The following is a 26861-nucleotide window of genomic DNA, read 5'->3' on the forward strand; positions in this document are numbered from 1 at the left end:
CCTGGGGGGTGCCACAATCAGTGCTGCTGCCTTCAGGGGTCTACTCCTAATATCCCCTGCCCTGGGGACAGGTGTACCCATGTATTAGGGACTCATAGTGATATTTAAGAGTGTATCCAATTGTGCCAAGCATCACAACAGATTTAGGGAAAGAGCTCTGGCCCAGGGAACCTGGTTAGCAGGGGCCTTGGGCACTACCAACTTCTAGAACACATCAACATCAGGCAAAAAGTGGGGGCTAACCATGCAAAAAGAGGCCTCCTCTCACAGACAGGCTTCTTCTGTTGCCTCAAGATTTTATTTTGTACTTCTTGGGGAGTGAGGATTCTGCTGCTCTCTTGTAGAGCTGAGGAGCCGGATGGCTGAGTTGTCGGTGGACGTGGCTTGTGTAGTGTTGGAAGTCCTAGGCCCTCATGCTACTAAAAGTAACAACACAGACACATGGTTACGGTGCTAGTAACTGGCCTCATGCACGTGTGCCCGGACACTTCTATTTGCAGGGTCACCTGACTGGTGACACCTGTGATGGATGGGTAAGGGGTGAGTGTGAAATCAGCTCTCAAGGAGTGGAAGGTGGAAACACCTCATCTAAGAACACTAGTCCGAGTCCAGCCAGACTCTACCTCCCTCCCAAACTTTATTTCAAAGAAACAAACAAGTCCAACCTGTGCGAGAGAGAAATAAACACTAAAATAAACACCACTGACTCTCTTCAGGCGGTCCACCGGACATGCAATGTGGACTGGTGCAGCTGGGGCACTCGGCATCACGGCACGCCTCAGTAGTTTACTACTACTACTACTACTCTGGGAAGAAATGGCAGTGTTGGAGTCCGGGTCCCTCAATCTCCTGTCCATCACATTACAGTTTACTCAGGCACTGTTAGTCCTGTCCCGCCTGGGCTCACGGTATTGGAGCCTATTGTCCCACCCTCCCCCATTTTCCTTTGCTTGCTTGCGGCTGATGGGGGAACACGTGGGGTAGCACTGGTGGGCATTTTCTCCTCCTGGCGCGACCGAGCTGCAGCTGGCTCACACGTGGGGCAGAGCCACTCATCACCTTTGTAGTGTTGGGGGCCCTAGGCCCTCATGCTACTAAAAGTAACAACACAGACACATGGTTACGGTGCTAGTAACTGGCCTCAGGCACGTGCTCCCGGACCCTTTTGTTTACAGGATCACCTGGCTCGCGACACCTGTGATGGATGGGTGAGGGGTGAGTGTGAAACCAGACCCCAAAGAGTGGCTGGTGGAAACACATCATCTCAGAACACTAGTCTGAGTCCAGCCAGACTCTACTGCTTCCTGTAAGCAGACGCAGTGCACCCCGAGCCCTCACAGCACACACACATGACATGACTAGAGTGAGAAGTGTACTTCTCATTCTGAGGACATGCAAGCAGGCCCCTGCCAGCAGTGTCTCTAGCAAGAGTCACCTGCCGGGTTGAGGAGGTGGGGGTCTGGCCCACCAGACTCGATAACGCAGGCAGAGGCTTGGCTGTCCGGGTACCAGTCGGGCATGACATGAGTATTGGCCAGTTCTCTGCTGACCAGGCAGGATCTGTGGTGAACACAAGGTAAACAAGCATTTGCAATGCAATAGCTCTTGTATTTATTTGAGCTGGAGCTATTGGCATTGTAAATTGGTCGACCCTGATGCATATTTTGGTCCTTTGTGCCACACAATTCCAGTGGCCCTGCACATAAATATAGGGCTAGTAGGCCTACTGGAATATTTTTTAAAGAAGCCCGTTAAAATACCAACTACTCACAGGTGTAAAGCAAGCCCACAAACGGGTTTCTGTGTGTAAAAAATGAAAATGAACGCAACCCTGTGTAAGTTAGCTAGTGCTAATGTAAAGCGCTACAATTCATTCCCGGCACTTCATGAAAAAGACCCGTATCTGCCATATCTCACCTTTCAGAGATAGGGGAAAGGACCACAAGAACCATGCCGGATGAATGAATGCAGTCTGGCTTGTGTCGCTGGATTCCACCAACAAACCTTGGCTTGCTGCCAACTTGTGGTTGGTGGAAAATGGCGCTGCCTGGGACCAGGAGGAACCTGGTGGCCTCTACCCAGAAAGGGAAGACAGAGGAGGCTCTCAGCAACTCAAAGAGCCCTCAGAAGACCAGGCAATGTGCACAGGAGGCCTACAGCATGGGTACTAAGGAGGTGCAAATGGAGGCATATGCAGCACGACACAAAGGGATTCCACACCGCCAGAGACCACTCAGTAAGCTGTGTGTTGCAGGAAGGAGTGCTGGGGTCAGAAGCTGTGCTGTGCATAAAGAACTTCGTGGCAGGTCGCACACAAGCCTGGGCAACTGCAAAACATGCAGTGCACGGGGGTACTGTCTTGCGTGGGGAGGCAAGCTCTTACCTCCACCAAAGTTGGACAGCTGGACCTTAGGATCGTCGGGACAACGTCAGTCCACCAGCCGTGTTGCTGGATCCATGCACTTCATCAGGAGAGGGGAACCATGCCACTGGTCATCGCTGCAGAGGGGTGCCTGCTGAAGCAGGGAAGTGACTCCTTTTTTTCAAGGGATATTCCTTCGTTCTTCTGGTGCAGGCTGGAGACAGGCAGTCCTCGGAGGATACACGACCTGGAAATGGTTGCACATGCTGGCAGGAGCTGAAGATACAATGTTGCAGAAGTCGTCTTTGCTTCTTTGCTGCAGTTTGTAGAGTTCCTGGAGGGTCCAGATGTAGTTTTTTCGGTAGAAGGTGAAGTAAAGGATGCAGAGGATTCCTGCTGGAGTCTTGCAATCCAAATCTGAGGAAACACCCAGAGGAGAGGGGGGATTGGTCAGCTACACTGGTAAGCACCTATCAGGGGAGGGCTCTGACATCACCTGCTGGCACTGGCCACTCAGATGCTTCCAGAGTGCCCCACCACCTTGGAATCCAAGATGGCAAAACCCAGGGACACTCGGCAGGAGCTCTGGGCACCACCCCTGGGGTAGTGATGAACAGGGGAGTGGTCACTCCCCTGTCCTTTGTCCAGTTTCATGCCAGAGCAGGGACTGGGGGTCCCTGAACCGATGTAGACTGGATTATGCAAGAAAGGCACCATCTGTGCCCTTTAAAGCATTTCCAGAGGCTCTGGGAGGGTACCCCATGCCTGTAACACCTACTTCAAAAGGGAGAGGGTGTAACACCCCCGTCCCAAAGGAAATGCTTTGTTCTGCCTTCTTGGGCTTGAGCTGCCCAAGCAACAGGAAGGCAGAAACCTGTCTGTGAGGTGGCAGCAGCTGTGGCTGCCTGGAAAACCTCAGAAGGCTGGTATGGCAGTACTGGGGGTCCACTGTGGAGCTCCCAGAGTGCAAGGAATTGCACAACCAATCCTAGAATCAGTATTGAGGTACAATTGCACATTGTTAGACACCTTACATGGCCATATTCGGAGTTACTATTGTGCAGCCGGATATAGGTATTGACCTATGTCCTGTGCACGTGTAAAATGGCGTCCCCGCACTCATGAAGTCTGGGAAAATGGTCTTGGATGATGTGGGGGCACCTCTGTATGTGCAGGAGTGCCCTCACACACAGGTACTTGGCACCCAGCCTTCAGGGTTGGAAGGCCTGACATACAGGTGACTTATAAATGACCTGGTGCAGTGTAAATGGCAGTGAAATGGTGCATGCACCAATTTACGCAGGCTGCAATGGCAGTCCTGCAGAAGCCTTTGGATGGGCTACCTATGGGTGGCAAAAGTAATGCTGCAGCCCATAGGGATCCCCTGGAAGCCCAGTGCCCTGGGTAGCTAAGTACCATATACTAGGGACTTATAAGGGGTGACCAGTATGCAAATTTGGGATGAAATACTGGGTTACCAGTATGCAGTGACTAAATTGAGAGGAGAGAGAACATAAGCACTGGGTTCCTGGTTAGCAGGATCCCAGTGACACAGTCAAACACACTGACAGCAGGCAGAAAGTGGGGGTAACATGCCAAAAAGAGGGTACTTTCCAACACAACCCCCCCACCAAACGAGGGAGAATGAGGCTAACCTTGCCCAGATGAGTCTTCATTGTCTAAGTGGAAATCTCTGGAGAGCCCATCTGCATTGGAGTGGTTACTCCTAGGTCTATGTTCCACTGTAAAGTCCATCCCCTGTAGGGAAATGGACCCCCTCAACAATTCAGGGTTTTCACCTTTCATTTGTTTTAACCATAAGAGAGGTTTGTGGTCTGTCTGAACTATGAAGTGAGTCCCAAATAAGTATGGTCTCAGCTTCTTCAGGGCCCAGTCCACAGCAAAGGCCTCCCACTCTATGGCTGACCAACGCTTTTCTCTAGGGGTCAACCTTCTACTAATAAAAGCATCAGGTTGATCCTGGCCCTCTGAATTGAGTTGTGATAGCACTGCCCCAACCCCTACCTCTGAAGCATCTGTCTGGACAATAAACTTCTTTGAATAGTTTGGGCTTTTTAGGAGAGGTGCAGTACACATATCCTGCTTAAGCTCCTCAAAAGCTTTCTGACAGCTAGCTGTCCACAATACCTTCTTAGGCATCTTTTTAGAAGTGAGGTCATTAAGAGGGGTAACAATGGATCCATAATTCCTAATAAACCTCCTGTAGTGCACAGTGAGACCAAGAAAGGCTCTTAACTGGATCTGTGTAGTAGGGGGAGACCAGTCTAAAATAGTCTGGATCTTCCCCTGCAGTGGTTCAATCTGTTACCCACCAACTAGGTGTCCCAGATAAAATGCCTTCCCCTTCCCTATCTGGCACTTTGAAGCCTTGATAGTGAGGCCTGCCTTTTGCAGAGCCTCCAAAATGTTCCATAGGTGGACCAGGTGTTCATCCCAGGTGGAGCTGAATATAGCAATATCATCTAAATATGCTGCACTGAAGACTTCCAGACCTTGGAGGACTGTATTCACCGGCCTCTGGAAAGTGTTGGGTGCATTCTTCAAACCAAAGGGCATAACTGTAATTTGATAATGCCCTCCAATGGTAGAGAATGCAGTTTTTGGTTTTACATCTTCTGATAGCTTGATCTGCCAATACCCTGCAATCAAGTCAAAAGTGCTGAGATACTTGGCAGATGCCAGTGTATCTATGAGCTCATCTGCCCTGGGTATAGGGTGAGCATCAGTCTTTGTGACTGTATTGAGCCCTTTATAATCAACACAAAACCCCATCTCCTTTTTACTATTCTGAGAATGAGGCTTGGGTACTAGCACCACTGGGCTGGCCCAGGAGCTATCTGAGTGCTCAATCACTCCTAAGTGTAACATTTTCTGAACTTCATATTTAATACAGTCCCTGACATGGTCAGGCTGTCTATAAACCTTACTTTTGACAGGTAAACTGTCTCCAGTATCTATGGTGTGTTCACACCAAGTGGTCTGACCAGGTGTGTAGGAGGCTGGACTGGCTTGTAGTGGGTACCAAGAGGTACTTACACCTTGCACCAGGCCCAGGTATCCCTTATTAGTGTAGAGGGGTGTCTAGCAGTTTAGGCTGATAGAAAAGGTAGCTTAGCAGAGCAGCTTAGGCTGAACTAGGAGACGAGTGAAGCTCCTACAGTACCACTAGTGTCATATGCACAATATCATAAGAAAACACAATACACAGATATACTAAAAATAAAGGTACTTTATTTTTATGACAATATGCCAAAAGTATCTCAGTGAGTACCCTCAGTATGAGGATAGCAAATATACACAAGATATATGTACACAATACCAAAATATGCAGTTATAGCAATAGAAAGTGCAAACAATGTATAGTCACAATAAAATGCAATGGGGGCACATAGGGATAGGGGCAACACAAACCATATACTCTAGAAGTGGAATGCGAACCACGAATGGACCCCAAACCTATGTGACCTTGTAGAGGGTCGCTGGGACTGTAATAAAACAGTGAGGGTTAGGAAAATAGCCCACCCCAAGACCCTGAAAAGCGGGTGCAAAGTGCACCTAAGTTCCCCAAAGAGCACAGAAGTCGTGATAGGGGAATTCTGCAAGGAAGTCCAACACCAGCAATGCAACAACGATGGATTTCCTGCCGAGAGTACCTGTGGAACAAGGGGACCAAGTCCAAGAGTCACGATCAAGTCGGGAGTGGGCAGATGCCCAGGAAATGCCAGCTGTGGGTGCAAAGAAGCTGCCACCGGATGGTAGAAGCTGTGGATTCTGCAAGAACGACAAGGGCTAGAAACTTCCCCTTTAGAGGATGGATGTCTCACGCCCTGAAGAGTCGTGCAGAGGTGTTTCCGTGCAGAAAGACCGCAAACAAGCCTTGCTAGCTGCAAGGGTCGCAGTTAGGGGTTTTGGATGCTGCTGTGGCCCAGGATGGACCAGGATGTCGCCAATTGCGTGAGGACACAGAGGGGGTGTCCAGCAAGACAAAGAGCCCACTCAGAAGCAAGCAGCACCCACAGAAGTGCCGGAACAGGCACTACGAAGTGGAGTGAACCGGAGCTCACCCGAAGTCACAAAGGAGGGTCCCACGACGCCGGAGGACAACTCAGGAGGTCGTGCACTGCAGGTTAGAGTGCCGGGGACCCAGGCTTGGCTGTGCACAAAGGAAATCCTGGAAGAGTGCACAGGAGCCGGAGCAGCTGCAAAACACGCGGTTCCCAGCAATGCAGTCTAGCGTGGGGAGGCAAGGACTTACCTCCACCAAACTTGGACTGAAGAGTCACTGGACTGTGGGAGTCACTTGGACAGAGTTGCTGAGTTCAAGGGACCTCGCTCGTCGTGCTGAAAGGAGACCCAGAGGACTGGTGATGCAGTTCTTTGGTGCCTGCGGTTGCAGGGGGAAGATTCCGTCGACCCTCCCAGGGGAGGTGCAGGTCAGGGGAGTGGTCACTCCCCTTTCCTTTGTCCAGTTTCGCGCCAGAGCAGGGCTTGGGGATCCCTGAACCGGTGTAGACTGGCTTATGCAGAAATGGGCACCATCTGTGCCCATGAAAGCATTTCCAGAGGCTGTGGGAGGCTACTCCTCCCCAGCCCTAACATCTTTTTCCAAAGGGAGAGGGTGTAACACCCTCTCTCTGAGGAAGTCCTTTGTTCTGCCTTCCTGGGCCATGCCTGGCTGGACCCCAGGAGGGCAGAAACCCGTCTGAGGGGTTGGCAGCAGCAGCAGCTGCAGTGAAACCCCGGGAAAGGTAGTTTGGCAGTACCCGGGTCTGAGCTAGAGACTCGGGGGATCATGGAATTGTCTCCCCAATGCCAGAATGGCATTGGGGTGACAATTCCATGATCTTAGACATGTTACATGGCCATGTTCGGAGTTACCATTGTGACACTCTACATATGTCGTGACATATGTATAGTGCACGCGTGTAATGGTGTCCCCGCACTCACAAAGTCCGGGGAATTTGCCCTGAACAATGTGGGAGCACCTTGGCTAGTGCCAGGGTGCCCACACACTAAGTAACTTAGCACCCAACCTTTACCAGGTAGAGGTTAGACATATAGGTGACTTATAAGTTACTTTAATGCAGTGATAAATGGCTGTGAAATAACGTGGACATTATTTCACTCAGGCTGCAAGGGCAGGCCTGTGTAAGAATTGTCAGAGCTCCCTTTGGGTGGCAAAAGAAATGCTGCAGCCCATAGGGATCTCCTGGAACCCCAATACCCTGGGTACCTCAGTACCATATACTAGGGAATTATAAGGGTGTTCCAGTATGCCAATGTAAATTGGTGAAATTGGTCACTAGCCTGTTAGAGACAATTTGGAAAGAAATGAGAGAGCATAACCACTGAGGTTCTGGATAGCAGAGCCTCAGTGAGACAGTTAGTCATCACACAGGTAACACATACAGGGCACACTTATGAGCACTGGGGCCCTGGCTGGCAGGGTCCCAGTGACACATACAACTAGAACAACATATATACAGTGAAATATGGGGGTAACATGCCAGGCAAGATGGTACTTTCCTACAAGGTGTCAGAGAGAAAAGCTCAGAAAACTGGCCTAGGAGGTTCCTGCAATCCTCCTTTTGTTCTTCTGAAAGCCAATCTGCAAGAACAACTCCTTCCACTGAGCCATCAGCTGCAGTGTTGGAGAAGTGGTCAGGGAGAGGGTCACTCTCTTCTTCCTGGTCCTCATCAGTGACCATGAGTAGGGTTAAGTCAGCCCTATCATAGTAGAGTTTCAGGCGGTTCACATGAAGTACACTTAGAGGACTTCTAGGAGTGCCTAGGTCTACTAAATAAGTGACCTCACCCTTTTTCTCCACTATCAAATGTGGGCCACTCCATTTGTCCTGGAGTGCTCTGGATGCCACAGGCTCCAGTACCCACACCTTCTGTCCTGGGTGGTACTCAGTCAGGACAGCCTTCTGGTCATGCCATTGTTTTTGCAACCATTGGCTTGCCTGAAAGTTTTTGGTGGCCTTTTTCATGTATTCGGCCATTCTAGATCTTAGGCCAAGTACATAATCCACTATATCCTGTTTGGGGGTGTTTAAGGGTTGCTCCCACCCCTCCTTCACAAGTGCAAGTGGACTCCTAACTGGGTGACCAAAAGAGTTCAAATGGGCTGTAGCCCACTCCCTTCTGGGATACCTCCCTGTAGGCAAAAGGAGGCATGGCAATAGGACATCCCATCTCCTTCTGAGCTTTTCAGATAGTCCCATGATCATACCTTTGAGACTTTTGTTAAACCTCTCAACCAACCCATTTGTCTGGGGATGGTAAGGTGTGGTGAAATTATAATTTACACCACACTCTTTCCACATTGCTGTCAAGTATGCAGATATGAAGTTACTACCCCTGTCTGATATTACCTCTTTTGGGAAGCCCACCCTGGAAAATATTCCCAGGAGGGCCTTTGCCACTGCAGGAGCTGTAGTGGTCCTCAGGGGAATGGCTTCTGGATATCTATTGGCATGGTCCACTACCACCAAGATAAACCTATTGCCAGAAGCAGTAGGAGGATCAAGGGGGCCAACTATGTCAACCCCTATCTTTTCAAAAGGCACCCAACCACTGGCAGTGGGATCAAGGGGCCTTTGGGATGCCACCAGTCTTACCACTGGCCTGGCAAGTGACACAAGAGTGACAGAACTATTTTGTGTCTTCTGACATATGATTCCAGTGAAAGTGAGGGACCTGTCTGTCCCAGGTTTTACTTTGCCCCAAGTGTCCAGCAAGGGGAATGTCATGTGCCAGTGTCATAAGAAACTCCCGATACTGCAAGAGAATGACCAGTCTCCTGGTAGCACCAGGTTTTGGGTCCCTTGCCTCTGTATAAAGGAGATTATTTTCCCAATACACTTTGTGAGAGTCACTGACATCCCTTGCTTTTTGTTGACAACTTGCTGTCTCAAACCCTCTAGTGTGGGGCAGGTCTGCTGTGCAATACTCAGCTCCTCCCTGGCAGGCCCCCCTGCACCCAAAATCTCAGCTGTGTCAGCTTGGAGCTCCTCTGGTGTAGGTTCTGCACAGGGAGTAGACTCATCCTCATCAAAAGGGGAATCTTCAGTGGAGGGAGGGGTAGTGGATAAGGGTTTACCCTTTCTACCCCTAGTTTTTGGAAGCACTTGGTCCATTGTTCCAGGATCCAAGTTTTCCTGTCCTCTTTGCTCTTTGTCCTCTTTGCTCCTTGGCCTGAACTCCCCTCCCCTATTAGTGAAATGTAGTCAGTGTCTAGAAGCCAGGCTCTTCAGGGGTAGTGTGGACGAGCAGCCAAGGACTAACTAGGAGACATGCAAGGTGCTTTATTTTGGTGACACAAATGTCAAAAATACCTTAGAGACTTTACTCTCTTAGGAGGTAAGTAATATACACATTATATACACTAGAATGCAGTAATAGCTGTAAAAACAGTGAGAAAACAGTGCAAATAGTGAAAATCACAATAGATAGCAAGGGGCTAGGGGGAACACAAACCATATACTAAAATAGTGGAATGCGAAAGTCGGTTTCCCACCTAGGCAAGTGTAGTGTGTAGAGGGGCGCTGGGAGTGTAAGAAAACACCAAAGGTAAGTAATAGAACCCACCCCAGAGCCCAGGAAAGCAGGAGTAAATCACAGTAAGTTTCCTAGAACACACAAGAACTGTCAGGAGATTACCCATTAAATCAAACTTCCACAGGAGCAGATGCATTTTACTCAACTCCCTCCAATAGATGCGTGCTCAGACTTTACTGATTATCTGAACCCTGCATCCGCTAGGGGGAAATGGGAATGGGAATAGAAAAAGAGAGACCACTTCCAGATCCAGTTCCAGCTCATTGTCAGCAACTGGATAATTTCTTTCAGGAGGAGTTAATTTCCTAGATCGAAATGCCACTGGGTGAAGTTGACCAGTTTCCTTGTGTCTCTGAAACAAAACGCCACCAATCGCTTGGTCTGAGGCGTCGGCTTCCCCAAAAAAGGGTTCCTCAGGGTTAGGATGGAGAAGGATCGAGGCCGTCATAAAGGTTCTTTTGAGAAACTCAAAAGATTCTTCAGCATAAGTTGACAAATGGAAGGGTACTCCTTTTCTCAAAGGTTTTGTAATGGGGGGGCACCTTTTTTAGAAAATTCTTTTAAAAACCAGTGGTAGAAATTGGCAAAGCCAATAAAACTTTGCACTTCCTTCACCGTTTTAGGAGAAGGCCAATCCAGGATTGTCTGAATTTTAGAAGGATCCATGGAAACTCAGTTTTCTGATAAGACGAATCCCGAGAATTCTACTTCCTTCGCATGAAAGGCACATTTTTCTAACTTCACATGTAGGTTATTTTCCAACAATTTCTGTAGAACTGTTCTCACGTGATCTACATGGGCTCACAAATTCTGGGAGAAGATTAAAATATCATCAATGTAGACTACTACAAATTGACCTAAAAACTCTCTCAGAACATCGTTCACAAAGTGCTGGAAAGTGTCCGGCGCGTTAGATAACCCAAAAGGCATCACTTGGTACTCGTACAAACCAAACCGGGTTGCCGAAGGCCGTTTTCCATTCATCCCCCTTAGCAACTCAAATTAAATGGTACGCTCTGTGAAGGTCTAGTTTGGTGTAGATTTTTGCGTCTTTTACCTGATCTAGCAGTACTGAAATCACGGGCAGGGGATATCGATTCTTCACCGTAACTTGATTTAACGCTCTATAATCTATACAAGCTCTTAACTCTTCATTCTTCTTCTTTGGGATGAAAAAAAGGGGGGAAGAGACTGGGGATTCCGAGGGACAAATAAAACCGTTTGCAAAATATTTTTCACAATATTCTTTTAGGAACTTGTTCTTCTTTTTAGTAAGGGCATATATTATACTGCAAGGCAGATTCGCACCTGACTCAAGTTTGATCCTGCAATCATAAGATCTGTCGGGAGGTAGCTTTTCTGCCTCTGCTTTGTCAAACACTGCAGACAATTCTTTATATTCTGGGGGAATGACAACCTTTTCCAGAGCACAAACCACATTGGATTTAGTAGATAAAAATTGAGTGGGAGATGGTGCACTACTTATCTCTTGAGGACCATAACAATGCTTCCAACAGTAGCTTGAATTTAATTGAACAGTCCTCTTTTCCCAATTAATTTCAGGGTTGTGTTCCGCAAGCCACGGTAAGCCCAAGATCAGCTGAAATTGAGAAGCATCTACGAGATTGAAAGATATCTTTTTTTGGTGTCCTAGATGATCTTTCAGAACTATAGGTTCAGTTTCATCTGTGATAGGGCCTGAAGACAGGTTTGTTCCATCCACCGCACAAACAGGCTCTGCTTTCCTTTTTTTGACAAAATGTATTCCCAGTTGTGTGGCACACTGGATGTCACAGAAAGTTCCCGTAGCTTCTGAGTCAATCATCACTGAAACCTCCTGCAGCTTCTTTTCTCTGAAGATGAGGTCAAAGGAGATGGTTAGATGAGGGGAAGCAGACTGGAAGGTGTTTGCCACTAATTGGGATTCAGGGGCTGGTTGGTGTTGTAAGTCAACCAGGGTTACTCTCTTGGTAGAATGAGTTATCTTGAATTATCTTGTTTAGGCTTCTTTGGGAATTCTCTTACAAAATTCCCAGACAATCCACAATAGAGACATAGGGGGTCATTACAACATTGGCGGGCGGCAGTTGTAACATCCGTGCGGCCACACTCCTGCGGTACCCATTATGACATCCCTGCTGGGCTGGCGGGCGAAACAGAGTTTCCACCCGCCGGCCCAGCGGGGATGTGGGCCGCAACATGGGAGCCGGCTCCAAATGGAGCCGGCGGTGTTGCTGCCGTGCGACGGGTGCAGTTGCACCTGTCGCACTTTTCACTGTCTGCTATGCTGACAGTGAAAAGCTGCACGGGGCACCCAGGGGCCCCACGACTGCCCGTACCGCCAGCCTTTTCCTGGCAGTTCAAACCGCCAGGAAAAGGCTGGCTGTAGGGGGACTCGTAATCCCCTGGGCAGCGCTGCAAGCAGCGCTGCCCTGGCAGATTATCACCGCCGGGGCAAATGTGGCTGGAAACCGCTGGCCCCGGCGGTGCGACCGCGGTCGTAATCTCCTCTGAAGCACCGCCAGCCTGTTGGCTGTGCTTCGGCCAAAACAGCCCTGGCTGTCTTGGACCACCCCGGTTGTAATGTGGGCCATAGATTCTCAGATCTTCACTTGTCCTTTCCCTCTTTAGACAGGGAACCTCTAACACTGCCAATTTGCATTGGCTCTTCTGAAGAGTGTGTCTCGGAGGTCTTAATACCTTCCACTCTCCTCCTGTCAAAGCGGGGTGGGATAGGGCGAAATTCTCTCTTGCGGTCAGCTTTTTTTTCAAGCAGACGCTGATCAATCTGTAAAACTAGATCAATTAATTTTGACACATCAGTAGGTCGATCTGGAATTTGGGCGAGCGCATCTTTTAGTTCTTCTCGTAAACCTCTGTAAAAAATTGCAGCCCTTTTGCTCTTGGGCCAACCAGTCTCCACAATTAATTTGTAGAATTGGGCCAGATAAGAGATCAAATCCCTATTACCTTGTTTTAGTCAAGTAATTCATGATCTGTGGATTGGGAAATGTTTCTTGCGGTCAAACATTCAAAGAAATTTGGTTCTAATAACTTCAAAATCATACAATATAGGGTCATTTCGTGACACCAAAGGCATGGACCATGAAGCCGCATCTCCACTCACATAAAACAAAACGAACACTGTTTTTGACTGATCCTCTGTAAAAAGGAAGTGTAAGGAGCACTGGGTTAAAAATATCTGCGCCTTGTAAGGATCTCCACTAAAACGTTCAGGTGGGGCCAGGGGAATGATAGGGGAGATGGAATAAATGACTTGTGTGGATATTTCTGAGGTAGAGGTAGGGAAGGTTTTACCTGACACCCCACTAGTCCCAGCGGTATTCCCAGACGTGAAGTTATCTAATTTGTCCATGAGCTGTTGGGTCTCAACATGGGATCTTTTTATTTCCTCTCTCAAGTTTTTGTTTTCATCTAGGGTAAGGGTTAACTTTTTTTGTATTTTGACAATAAGTGTCGCCAAGGCATTAAAATCGAAACCTTCAGCCATTCTGCTCAGGTGGAAATAAGTATTTTTTAGGCACTTCAATCTGTCCGGAGATTACCCATTAAATCAAACTTCCACAGGAGCAGATGCCTTTTACCCAACTCCCTCCAACAGATGTGTGCTCAGACTTTACTGATTATCTGAACCCTGCATCTGCTAGGGGGAAAGGGGAATGGGAATAGAAAAAGAGAGACCGCCTCCAGATCCAGTTCCAGCCTGTGTTTCCCACATGAAGATAGGATATTCAGTGTGTGCTTCTGTAACCTTCGCTTTCTTCTTATTGGGATTGCTTTAAAGGAAGGACCTGAAGCATAGATAAGTACATTCCTATTGCGCATTCCACTGTTCAGCAATTCACATTCATCCAATTCTATTGTTCTTCTAACCTGGATCTTTTGGGAGACTAGCCTCTCTCCAAGAGAACAATGTTAACTTAATATCTTCTTTTCTTCAGGAGTCAGAGGTAATCCAAAGTTCTATGGAGAACAGTTAAAAAGTTCACAAATATACAATCTACTATTGTCTTTTACAGGAAACAAAAACTCCTTCTCAAGGTTCAGTTTTCTCAATCACAGTCTATAGGAATTAGTCTGAGCACTGAGGTTTGTCTCTAAGACTGACAAGTCTGCAAGGCAAAGATTTTTCGAATATATATGTACATATATATATTGGCAAGGCTGGAAATCATACAAAGGGATTCCTTACTGCAGTTGCTTGAAGTTCTGTTAAGCCAAAACGAATTCTCCTCAGAAAAGCCGATAGCCAGTTGATGGACGAAGGAAAAACTTCAGCTTCTCCAAAAGGGAAAAAGTAGGTGGTGTGCACACTGTAACAAAAAAAATAATTAATGACTCAAAAGTGGAAGAATTCTCTATGAAACGAAGAGCCTCAGGAACACTGCTCATTCTCAGGATGACAGTTGAAGTGTACGGCTCCCTGAGAGGAACAGCTGGAGGGAAGCTATAGCACAAAACTAAAGTAGAAACACTAGAGCGCTGACCTCACAAGGATCTGCAGCCCCCATCTTGAGTGGCAATTAAACCTGAGGAGGCTAGTTCTAGGAAAAGCCTTCGCAGGAGCCACCGGAAGTGAGGACGCCGCTGCAACCAACATGGGTTCAGAGAAAAGGGGAATCGCTTTTGCTGAGGGAAGAACGTATACGTTGGCAATAGTTTTCCTGATAAGAACACGTGATAGAAGATTTTGCAAGAACCAGAAGAGACTGCAAGTCACCAACGATTGACTCCTGGACCTGAAGACCTGTGAAAGAAGGGGACCAAGTCCAAGAAGCACTGAAGAGTCATGGTAGAACAGGAGCCCCTGCTAACCCGGAAGAAGGTGCAAAAGAAGAACCACCAGTGAAGAAGAACAGTCAGTACTGCACCCAAAAAGACGGATGCGGGTTCCTGGTTGATGCAGATGATGTCCCACGCCGGATGGAAGATTGCAGTCTGGTTTGTGTCACTGGATTCTGCCAACAAGCCTTGGCACACGCAAAGCTCGCGGCTAGCGGGAAAATGGCGCTGCCCGGGACCAGGAGGGACCTGATGACCTCTACCCAGGAGGGGGAGACAGAGGAGGGTCTCAGCAACTCAGAGAGCCCTCAGAAGACCAGGCAGCGTGCACAGGAGTCCCACAGCATGGGGACAAAGAAGGTGCAAATGGAGGCCCAAGGGATCAATCGCCGCTGAGAACCACTCAGGAAGCTGTGCGTCGCAGGAAGGAGTGCTGGGGGCAGGAGCTGTGCTGTGCATGAAGAACTTCGTGGAAGGTCGCACACAAGCCTTGGCAACTGCAAAAAACGCGGTGCACGCGGTAATGTCTTGCGTGGGAGGCAAGCTCTTACCAACACCAAAGTTGGACAGCTGGACCTTGGGATCGTCAGGAAAACTTCAGTCCACCACCCATGTTGCTGCATCCACGCACTTTGTCAGGAGAGGGGACCCGCGCCACCGGTTGTTGCTGCAGAGGAGTGCCTGCTGAAGCAGGGACGTGACTCCTTCAGTTCAAGGGAGATTCCTTCATTCTTCTGGTGCAGGCTGAAGACAGGCAGTCCTCGGAGAATGCACGACCTGGAAACAGTTGCATTTGCTGGCAGGAGCTGAAGATACAATGTTGCAGAAGTCATCTTTGCTTCTTTATTGCAGTTAGTAGGGTTCCTGGAAGTTCCAGATGCAGTTTCATTGGTAGAAGGTGAAGTAAAGGATGCAGATCATTCCTGCTGGAGTCTTGCAATCCGAATCTGAAGAACCACCCAGGAGAGACCCTAAATAGCCCTGAAAGGGGGATTGATCAGCTACACAGGTAAGCACCTATCAGGGGAGGGCTCTGACGTCAAGTGCTGGCACTGGCCACTCAGATGCTCCCAGAGTGCCCCACCACCTTGGAATCCAAGATGGCAAAACCCAGGGACACTCTGGAGGAGCTCTGGGCACTGCCCCTGGGGTGGTGATGGACAGGGGAGTGGTTACTCCCTTTTCCTTTGTCTAGTTTCATGCCAGAGCAGGGACTGGGGGTCCCTGAACTGGTGTGGACTGGATTATGCAAGGAGGGCACCATCTGTGCCCTTCAAAGCATTTCCAGAGTTTCTGGGAGGCTGCCCCTCCCATGCCTGTAACGCCTATTTCCAAAGGGAGAGGGTGTAACACCCCTCTCCCAAAGGAAATGCTTTGTTCTGCCTTCCTGGGCTTGAGCTGCTCAAGCAACAGGAGGGCAGAAACCTGTCTGTGAGGTGGCAGCAGCTGGGGCTGCCTGGAAAACCTCAGAAGGCTGGCATGGCAGTACTGGGGGTCCACTGCTGAACCCCCAGAGTGCATGGAATTGCATAACCAATACCAGAATCCACGTTGTTAGACACCATACGTGGTCATATTCGGAGTTACCATTGTGCAGCTGGACATAGGTATTGACCTATGTCCAGCGCACATGGAAAAAATGGCGTCCCGCACTCACGAAGGCTTGGAAAATGGTCCTGGATAACGTAGGGGCACCTCTACTAGTGCAGGGGTGCCCTCACACACAGGTACTTTGCACCCAGCCTTCAGGGCTGGAAGGCCTGACATATAGGTGACTTATAAGTGACCTGGTGCAGTGTAAATGGCAATGAAAGGGTGCATGCACCATTTCACACAGGCTGCAATGGTGGTCCTGCAGAAGCCTTTGCATGGGCTTCCTATGGGTCGCAAAAGTAATGCTGCAGCCCATAGGGATCCCCTGGAATCCCAATGCCCTGGGTACCTGAGTACCATATACTAGGGACTTATAAGGGGTGACGAGTATGCCAATTTGGGATGAAATACTGGGTTACCTTATGCAGTGGCAACATTGAGAGGAGAGAGAGCATAAGCACTGGGGTCCTGGTTAGGAGGATCCCAGTGACACACTCAAACACACTGACATCAGGCAGAAATTGGGGGTAACATGCCAAAAAGTCAGTACTTTCCTAAAGTGCAAAATGAACCCCTTTTTATGTAGCCTCATGTCCAGTGCTCTTGAAAAAACTGCTCTTTTGTAAGTGAAAACTGTTCTTATATGAAATGGCCTTACTTACACAGCTTTACTGCATGCAGTATGTAAGTGATCTTATATAAAGCACTATGATATCCATAGGGTTGTTCGCACTATAGAAAATGCCAAATATAAATAAATAAAAAGTCGTGTATCTTGTAAACTGAACCTCAGACTGCTACATTTAAACACCCTGAGGCCCACTGCACAAGATAGTCTGAGGCCTGGGAGCATTGAAAGCCTGAAACTGGTGCTAACAGTCAGACACAGGAGTCTTGTGCATGCAGAGTCTGAGCCATGGGGTTTGATGCCAAATGTGAGGCGTGCTACAAGCTGAGTTTGAGGTCTGGGGGTGCTGTATACAGACTGAAGCTTGCTACACACAAACACCCAGTCGCATATAGACCGAGTCTGAGAGATGAGGCCTGAGGCATCTATATCAGGTCAGCTGCACACAGCTATACCGTGCATTCAGGCTCAAGCCTCATGCACTTCATACAGCATCACACAAAGATATACCGTGCACACAGATGCAAGCCTCCTCCATGCATGCATCACACACAGCTATACCGTGCACACAGACACAAGCCTTGTGCACTTCATACAGCATCATACAGCTATACCGTGCACAGAGACACATGCCTCCTCCACGCATGCAGCATCACACAAAGCTATATCTGCACACATGCAGCATCACACACAGCTATACTGTGCACAAAAGCGCAAGCCTCCTCCACGCATGCAGCATCACACACAGCTATACCGTGCACACAGACGCAACCCTCCTCCACCCATGCAGCATCACACACAGCTATACAGTGCACACAGATGCAAGCCTCCTCCATGCATGCAACATCACACACAGCTATACCGTGCACAGACACTAGCCTTGTGCACTTCATACAGCATCACACATAGTTATACCGTGCACACAGGGGCAAGCCTCCTCCATGCATGCAGCATCACACACAGCCATATCGCACACACAGGCGCCTCCTCCCTTCCCCTCCACGCAGCATCACACAAAGCTATACCGTGCACAGAGGCGTAACCCTCCTCCACGCATGCAGCATCACACACAGCTATACCGTGCACAAAGACGCAAGCCTCCTCCACACATGCAGCATCACACATAGCTATACAGTGCACACAGATGCAAGCCTCCTCCATGCATGCAACATCACACACAGCTATACCGTGCACAGACACTAGCCTTGTGCACTTCATACAGCATCACACATAGTTATACCGTGCACACAGGGGCAAGCCTCCTCCATGCATGCAGCATCACACACAGCCATATCGCACACACAGGCGCCTCCTCCCCTCCCCTCCACGCAGCATCACACAAAGCTATACCGTGCACAGAGGCGTAACCCTCCTCCACGCATGCAGCATCACACACAGCTATACCGTACACACAGACGCAAGCCTCCTCCACACATGCAGCATCACACATAGCTATAACGTACGCTCCACACAGAATGGCAACAATATGAAAACTTTACCCCTCCCCCGCCAAAGGACTTCAATAATAAAGGATTTCCACTGAAGAACAAAAAATATAGGACATTCCCGACAACCTGAATTAGCCCCTCTCGGCAAACTCACTAAAATTCCCAAATAGCAACACTCGATAGCAGAACAAAACAAACAACGACGTGGGAGGGGTGGTGAGGACGGGCAGACACAAACAGGAACTGAGGGATGGGCACAAGGTGCTGGGGGATGGCAGTGCAAGCCCATTCAAAGCGCCATGGCTGCCATGAGCATGAGCGTAAAGGAGAGACAAAAAAATTGTTCACTCACAGTAAAACATATTGGCAATCATGCAATTATCCATGTAACAGGGGCAGTCTGCAAGACGGTAACACAACCGCCACAAGGCAGTACAAACGTAAAGCAATTGCTAATGACATTAAGGGATTTTTGGAAGGCAAGCCCACAAACGAATGAAAGTGATGGCTGTGAGATGGGCATTGTTAAAAACCCACAATAATTACAACAGGTCAAATCGCTTGTGCGCTCGCCATAAATACAATACTGCTGCACATTGCCTCTGTGTCTGCCAGCCTGCTGATTCAATCAATCTGTGTGCGCGAGGATGGGGGTAGTGCAGCCTGCCGTCAGAAAACAAGACAAGGCATTACCGGATGCACGTAGAGAGGCTCTTTTTCTTTTTGTTTCTGATCTTGCTGAGAGCAAAGACCACATTGTCAAGGTGCATTCTACGGGGCCGGGCTCGGCTTGCCCTATTACAGTGCGCTGTGACTCAAACACCCTCAGCAGCACAATATTAGCTGATGTCTAGCCTACTCAGAGACAATTAATGCATCAAATAAACAGAGCACGACAACGTGCTGCACAGAAGCCCCAGGTTATTAATTAGGCAGCTCAGCTCTCTAGCATTAGTCATCACGATTGGCCCAGAGGCATTATACATGCATAAGTAAAATATTTTAGTGCGGTGATGCAGACACAAGTACTAAAATGCATTAGTCTAACCACTGATGCGTGGCACTACGCAGGGCTGGGTTTTCAGTTTTACATGTCATGGTAGTGAAAAACTCCTACATTTGTTTTTCACTACTGTAAGCCCTACCTCCCCCATAGGATAACATTGGGTTACCTTTTGATTGGCAACAGGTAGAGACGTTATTTTTGGACTCAAATAAATTGTAATTTAACAATTCTTTTAATGGTAAAGTCAGGTTTTAAGTCACAATTCTGATCATGTTACTTTTCAAAGATTGGCATTTTCTTCTCCTAACAATTTGGTGCCTGCTGGCAGGGTTCTGGGACACTGACTGTGAATGGCCCTGCTGTTATCCTTTGTGTATTCCTCCCACACAATGAGACAACGAGGGACGAGCTGTTGGCTGGATGGGCCATCTTGCCAGGATGGTTAGGGCGGAGCTGTTCCCTGCTCCACACTCATTTCAAAGGGCTGCCTCCAGCACACACTCAAAGGAACCTGATACTAGCCTTTTGTCACCCAAAACGTCTCAGAGCCTTGTCAAGGAAAGGTAAGAACTTCCCAGAACAAGATATGAGGGTACTATAGGGAATTCCCCCTCTTCAAATGCTGGCACTAGGTATAACTATCTGACCCATAGAACACCTCTTTAGTACGCTACTGGACCTGAGGACATTACAGAAGGACGACTGCCTTGTTTCCCAACAGACTCCCCTGCTGCTTGAGGTCTGCTCTGTTCTATAAGAAGGAAGACTAGAGATACTCCCTTCATCTCAGGCTAACTTGAGTGACTTCAAGGCCTAGTTGACTGACCTCCTGTTCTGAGCTATAGGACACAACAAGCTCCAGAGGCCTCCCTGCAATTGCTCAGTTGGCCTGCTGCAACTGGACATGCCTGAGCCCTGCAAGAGTGATTCCCTGATCCCCAAGAGGTGCCTCCCTAGTTTCTGGACCATTGGCTGGACTGTTCAAGAAAAGAAGATATCCTGAATTTCTGAGCTCTTAAGGACTACGAACGGGCCGATTTGTGCCACCCTCAATGACGGCCAAAGCCAAGCTCTGGTGAACCTGATACTTCACGCTACAGCACCCACCAATGATGACCAGCAACGCAAGATCTGCAGTTTGCACTACAGCAATGACTGCCCACACCATCCGGCTTGTGCTTCACTCTACAGCAACGACCATCTGCAACGCTCTCCCTGCTCCTTGCAGCCCCCTCCACCGCAAACTGGACTTTTTGCACCAGACTTTAAAAAAAGTAACTTTTTCAGCAGGACTAACCTGGTCCCTGTATCCAGCTCATGCTCTGTCGTGGATAGCCTGGCTTTTACCAGGTCTAGTACAACCAGATGACCATGGGTGTTACTTTGTCATTTTAAGTGCTATACTGACCTAAAACCTTTGAAATTGCATATCTTCGTTTCTACTGACTGGATTGTATTTGTTTTGGTATAATTCTATTTACTAAAATTACTCTATTTTTATAAAAAAAAAATTTTTTTTTCCTGTGTTGTGTTTTCACTTTATCATTGTTTGTGTGCTGCATAAATACTTCACACAGACGGACTGCTTTGTGCCCAGCTATCAGAGGGTTAAGCACAGGTTAGTTTAGCAACTTTAGTAGTTCACTCTGACAAGGAGTGGGGCTTCCACTTCCCTCAACCAATAACTCAGTTTCTAACAGCATTGTTACATTATTTTTTACATTCAAAATAGATTATTAAAATATTTTATAATTAAATAATAAGTATGTACCATTTTAAATATTTTTTAAATTAATTTATATTGATCTAATTTTTAACTATTTTAAATAATCAGATTGGCTGTAACCTATTTACATTATTTTCCGTGGGAGAGTGTTGCAGTACCAGTGGTTGGTCATGGGTAATGCTGGCCTTACTCATTTTTTTTTTAGTAGTAACTTACACTCTGATGACCTGATTCACAAACTGCATTTTGTAGCACATTTTATAATGGTACAAAATGTACAACAAATTGCAATCCAGAAACTACATGCATAGTTTTATGCCTCTGCGTACGTAATTGTTGGTTTTAGTTGTATATGTGAGAGGGGCACAGGAGAGAGGCTTAAAGAATGGGCAGACTTTCTACAAAATGGATGGGATGAGGGAGGATTAAGGCACCTTTAGGGAGGGACATCGCCCTCCCACACAATAGTAAGGCAATTGCAATACTCTGGGGTTGGAGACATATAACTTACGCCTTTGTAGTAGACTGACGCTCAGACTTTCGGAATAGCAATAGTGGTAAACGTACTCAAAAGTGTAAGCTTAATCAAAAGTGTAAACTTAATCAAAAGTGTAAGTAACCTTTGTGAATCACACCACAAGACTGCAATAATCATCAAAAACTTCACATTTTTTGGCTACTAGCTAAATAACTGCTGTATTAATTTCATTACAGATTTTCTATGTCAACTATAAGATTCTAAAACATATTGTTATAAAAAAGTTATACTGTTGATCAACATGCAATCTGTAAGCCACCAGCAACTCCTTTAGAAATACCTGGTGATTCCACAACTTTGTGAAGACAAGGGTATGATGCCTGTGAAACCTTTTAGGTTCTATGGAACCAACATGATTTACACCTGAAAGTAAGACAGTTTTTTGTTACACTCATTGAGGGGCAGATCTATCAAAATGTCACACAACGCAGTGCAGCACAACATCTTGCTGTACTGGGCTGCATTGCGGGACAGGGAGACGGCAGGAATGTGTCATATTTAACACTATATGGCACGTTCCTATCCTCTCCTTGCACTGCTGCACTATGTGCTGCCTAGCGCCAATATAGATACCCTTCAATCCTTTGAGATGTTTTCCTCTTTCTGCGTGTGCTGCAGAATGCTGCTCGTAATGCCTCCCCTGGGGAGGGGTAGCATTTTGACACATTCCCAGGTCTACCACTCACCATGAATCTGGGAATGCACCAAAATCCAGGGGCTGATGCTTGGGAACACCAATGCTACACCCATGGAAAGCCTTCCTGGGGCACAGTAACCCAAGACAGCAACTTACCCTGTCTTGAGTTGCTCCAGATTTACCAAGCCATGCAGAGCTATGCAAGGTGGCCTTGCGTAGCATGGTTAATCTCATTCTAGGTTTTGTCACCCTGAGTCTTCTTGCATGGAGCAGGGGTAACAGAAAACCTTTGTTGAATATGCCCTGGGGTTTTTAATGTAGAGCTATTTTTAAGTAGTGTTTGCCTGACATTGCTTTGAAGAAAGGAAAAGTACTGGCTGAATACTAATAAGCTGTGAAGATACTAGAAAATTGTTTTGATGGTCAGCATAGCCTGTTAGTATTGGGACAAACATTTTTCAAGAGAGTGCAAAATTAAGGTGAAAATGTTCAGACATATATGACAGCTTTGTGCACATTAGTCACAGACCGTCAGTTTGAGCACTTTGTTGATCAACTAGTTAGACATTGATTGCTAGTTTAAAAACTTTGCTGCTCAACTAATACTGAATCACTATCTGCTTACTGATGTGTCTTCCTAGGCAGGGAGGATGGGAAGGGCTCGCATTTACACTTCAGATGATAGTGGCCTGAGCCCCACACAAAGGGGTGATTACCCCCTACTAATATTATGGAGCCAGGGCTGGGATGAAAAGGGCACCTGTGCACTTGAAGTCACCCCTACTTCAAAGGCACTTATAAGTATAAGTACTGGGGTTCTGACCCCCTGAAATCAAAACACTACTGGACTTGGGAAGAACTCTGCTGGAGTAAAGACTCCCGTGCTGTAAGGATTGCCACTCTGTCTCAACTGACTGTTCCAAGGAACTGCTTCTCTCCATTTCTGAGTTGCCCTGCTGATCTCTGCCCTGCTGAGGAGAAGGACTGTTTGCTGAAACAGAGTGTCTGTAGGGGCTAGCTGGCTTGCCCTCTGTTCTTCCGCAATCTCAGGGACATCAAAGACTGCTTCCAACTCTCCTGGTGCTGCTGGACTCTGCCATCTGTGAGTCCTACACTTTCCTGATGAGCCCCTTTCCAGTCCTGGGCTTCAGAAGTGGGTTCTTTGAGTGAGTGTAAAATTTCACTGCATTGCCCTTCAACGTTGATGCAGAGGCTGCTCGACTACTTTAGATCCACAGTTTGCGCGGCTTAATGGTGACGATCTGCACGGCTTGACGGCGATGCATTGCATTCATCTCTATGGAGTCCAACAACGACGCAATGACCCGACTGCGTGGAAAATACCGATGCGTGCCCTCGGCATAGACGCTTTGCTCCATACAAGGTACTTTTTCAACAGACCTTGCATGGGTTCTGTACTGCGACCTCAAGGAACCTTTTGCCCACCAGTGACTTCTAAGCACTATTTTCAAATTTATGCTTTAGAAATGAATACCTCAATTTCACTGATTGGATTTGTGTTGTTGAGGTCTTGTTTTACTCATATAAATATTCTCTATTTTGCCATTGTCTGTGTTGTCTTTTTGTGATGTTTTCATTGAGTTACTGTACTTTAAGTGTTGCACAAATACTTTACACATTGCCTCTTGATTTAAGCCTGACTGCTCTGTGCCAAGCTACCAGAGGGTAAGCACAGGTTAATATAAGAAGAGTAACTGACTTACCATGACTACGATTGTGGTCCCTACTTGGACAAGGTGCATACCTGTGCCAACTAGAGGGGCAATTTGGTCATTTTTTACATTCATAAATAAGAATTTGTGAATGCTTATCACTACCTTTCAAGCTTTCAGTAAAAAAAATATTATTTTGCAACTGTAATTGGGTTGCAAATCATTAACACACACTACTGTGAATCAGTATTTGGAAGGATTACCATAAACATGCCACTACCCACTTCCAAATACTGATTTGAAAACGCAAAGTGTGATTCTGTAGAATCTCAGTTTGTTGTTTGTACAAAAGGCATTTTTGCAGTCGCAAACGGTTTGATTATGTGAATTGGGTAGTTTTGGACCTCAAAAACGCTTCGTACATATGATCCTAGATGATAGATAACTGAGCTAGAAGGCATTCTTCAGCATCACGGTGAAAAAGGATAAGAGGGTTACACAACTGATCACAAAGAAAATGTGTTTTTTAAACTATTTTAGATGTGAGTTTCCATCACACATAAATGGAGGAAAAGCCTATCCAGCAAAAAATGTTGTATGTAGATCATGTGACAAGTTGGGGTATTTTGCCAAGATTTGCCTTAGTTCCAGACAACATTTAAACAGAGTTGTGTTTGCAACAGAGGGATCAATGTCAAATTAGAGTACTGAATATGTTTAAGACAGAATAAAAGGCACAGTATTTGTTGTTGCTGATGGGTAGGTATTCCTTTGAAACGTGTGGATCCTTCTGTTGATATCCTGGTAGATGATAAGTGTCTTCAGGGCCACGGATGACAATGATCACTAATGACGATTTCTAGGACCCGTGTGGTAGTAGGCCTTTACTTCCATTAGATTGTGCTCCTGTTTTATATGAGGGACAGAAAATGGACTTGATAGGCTATTTTGAAGACTCTGAGAATTTAAATGAAGACAGATTCAAGGTAAAATTTATATAGCTGTTAAAGGGATTAATGTCCGAAACAAAAGCACACATTTTAGTCATTAGTAAGAATTTTATAGAAGTATACAAGTGTTCTTGATAAACAGTTGTTAAGAATAACACATCTAAACACAAAAACACAAGATGAAGTTGAAGGTGGGTGCTTTCCTAGTCAAACATAAGCTGCATGGGGTACCATTTATTGTCAAAGATATTTAATAGAGTTGATGAGTGTGTGTTTATGCGGCATAATAGAACTGATTGAACCTTTTTTGCAACTTTCTCCCCCGGAGGTGGAGCACATAAGTAATGGGACATTAACCTGTGTGTAGATCTTCATAGTCTTATCAAGAAAACTTGGGTTGATTCCTGCCTTGTCCCAAAACTAAGTGCAATGTTGGTTGTACTGGGCACAGGTGGTGGGAGGTATTATATGGTTTACCAAGCTTGATTTAGCATTTGCCTACTACTAAGTGGAGTTAGGACCAGAACCTAAACATTTCATTGCTTTTAAGGCTCCAGTTGGTACATTCTAATTTTGTTGGATGCAGTTTGGCTTAGCCTGAGAGGCCTACATTTTTCAATGCACAATGCTCTACTGGTATAAAACTGTTGAAGCAGTGGCATTTTTTAAGGCAATGCACAGGTTTATGCCACTGAACGTTGTAGATGATAAGTACAATGATGTAATGCGGGTATCACCTAATTATTTTGGGGGTGTCTTAATTGTATTATGGTGCGTGCCTCCACATTAAATTGTCCTAATGGTGCCTTGATGTTGCTGATACTCGAGTTCTGAGATATACAAGAGATTGTCGCGACCACAGAGTCTTGGCTTTCTCAGCATCCAGTATCCACAGTAACTTGCATAATCCAGCAGCTCCTGGGCATCATGAGAAGCCGCAAGCAGCCCGAACTGTAGGCTGTGAGACTCACTCACTTGGGCAGCCACCTTGTGTGTGCCTGGTCTATTGATTGCTTCTCCTTGCCCACCAGCTCCTTGTCTAAAGCTTTTCCACAGCTAGACAAGCTCAGGCTTTCATTCTCTTTTCCATTCCATCATGGCTGTCTCTTCATTGGTTTCTTCCTGATTTTCCCAATCCATCCTGCTTCCTGTCATTTGAGGTTTGCTCTTATTTCATATTCTTATCTTTTGCCATATAAAGGTTTCAGTCTAGTTGAAGTATCGCAACAAAGCTGTGTTGGTTCACTTGTTTCCTCACTCCCTCCACTTGCTGACTCTTTGCTCCGGATGATTTCTGCCACTGGACTCTGGATCCCTGGTTTTACTCAACCCTTTTCATCCAGCAAGGAGGTTTTATTTTTACAGATTTGGGTTTTTCCTCCTGAGAACATGGCAGCTTCTCAAAGGCACTTGCTTACCACATATTGTTGTGTTTGGTGACACCATGATTTCAGGTAATGGTCGACCTAACTTCAGGCAGCAAAAACCCCGATCCGGATTGCAGATAAAGACCATGCCAGAACAGGGACATATATACACATTGTCACAGGGATCATGTTAGGTGCCATATTCCTCAGGATTGATTGGCACAATTCATGTTACATTTGCTAAATATCAATGCAGTGTGACATATTTGCCCACCCAAGATTCACCAGTCACAATATTTGTATATTAGTATTTTTTTAGAGCAAACTCTTGTACCTTACGTAGCACTAAGCATAACACTTAGAAAGAACAACAATATAGCTGTAAGGAGGGTTAGTCTGGAGGTGAATTCTCAAGAGGTTTTGAGATTATGATGGTCATGGAGTCATTTAAACAACCTAGTCAGGAGGTTCATACTTAAGATTGCCAGTTGTTCTATAATTATTGCTAGCATCTGTTGCCAAAGAGCTATGCCAATGATTAATCTC

General features: G+C 46.7%; 1 protein-coding gene across 1 annotated transcript in view; it reads left to right on the plus strand.

Annotated features, from left to right (window-relative positions):
- Window positions 1–26861, plus strand: part of LOC138296310 (long-chain-fatty-acid--CoA ligase ACSBG2-like) — a 424825-nt gene that overhangs the window by 104551 nt on the left and 293413 nt on the right. The window lies entirely within an intron of this gene.

Source organism: Pleurodeles waltl, chromosome 1_2 (genome assembly GCF_031143425.1).
Source record: "Pleurodeles waltl isolate 20211129_DDA chromosome 1_2, aPleWal1.hap1.20221129, whole genome shotgun sequence".
Lineage (NCBI taxonomy): Eukaryota > Metazoa > Chordata > Amphibia > Caudata > Salamandridae > Pleurodeles > Pleurodeles waltl.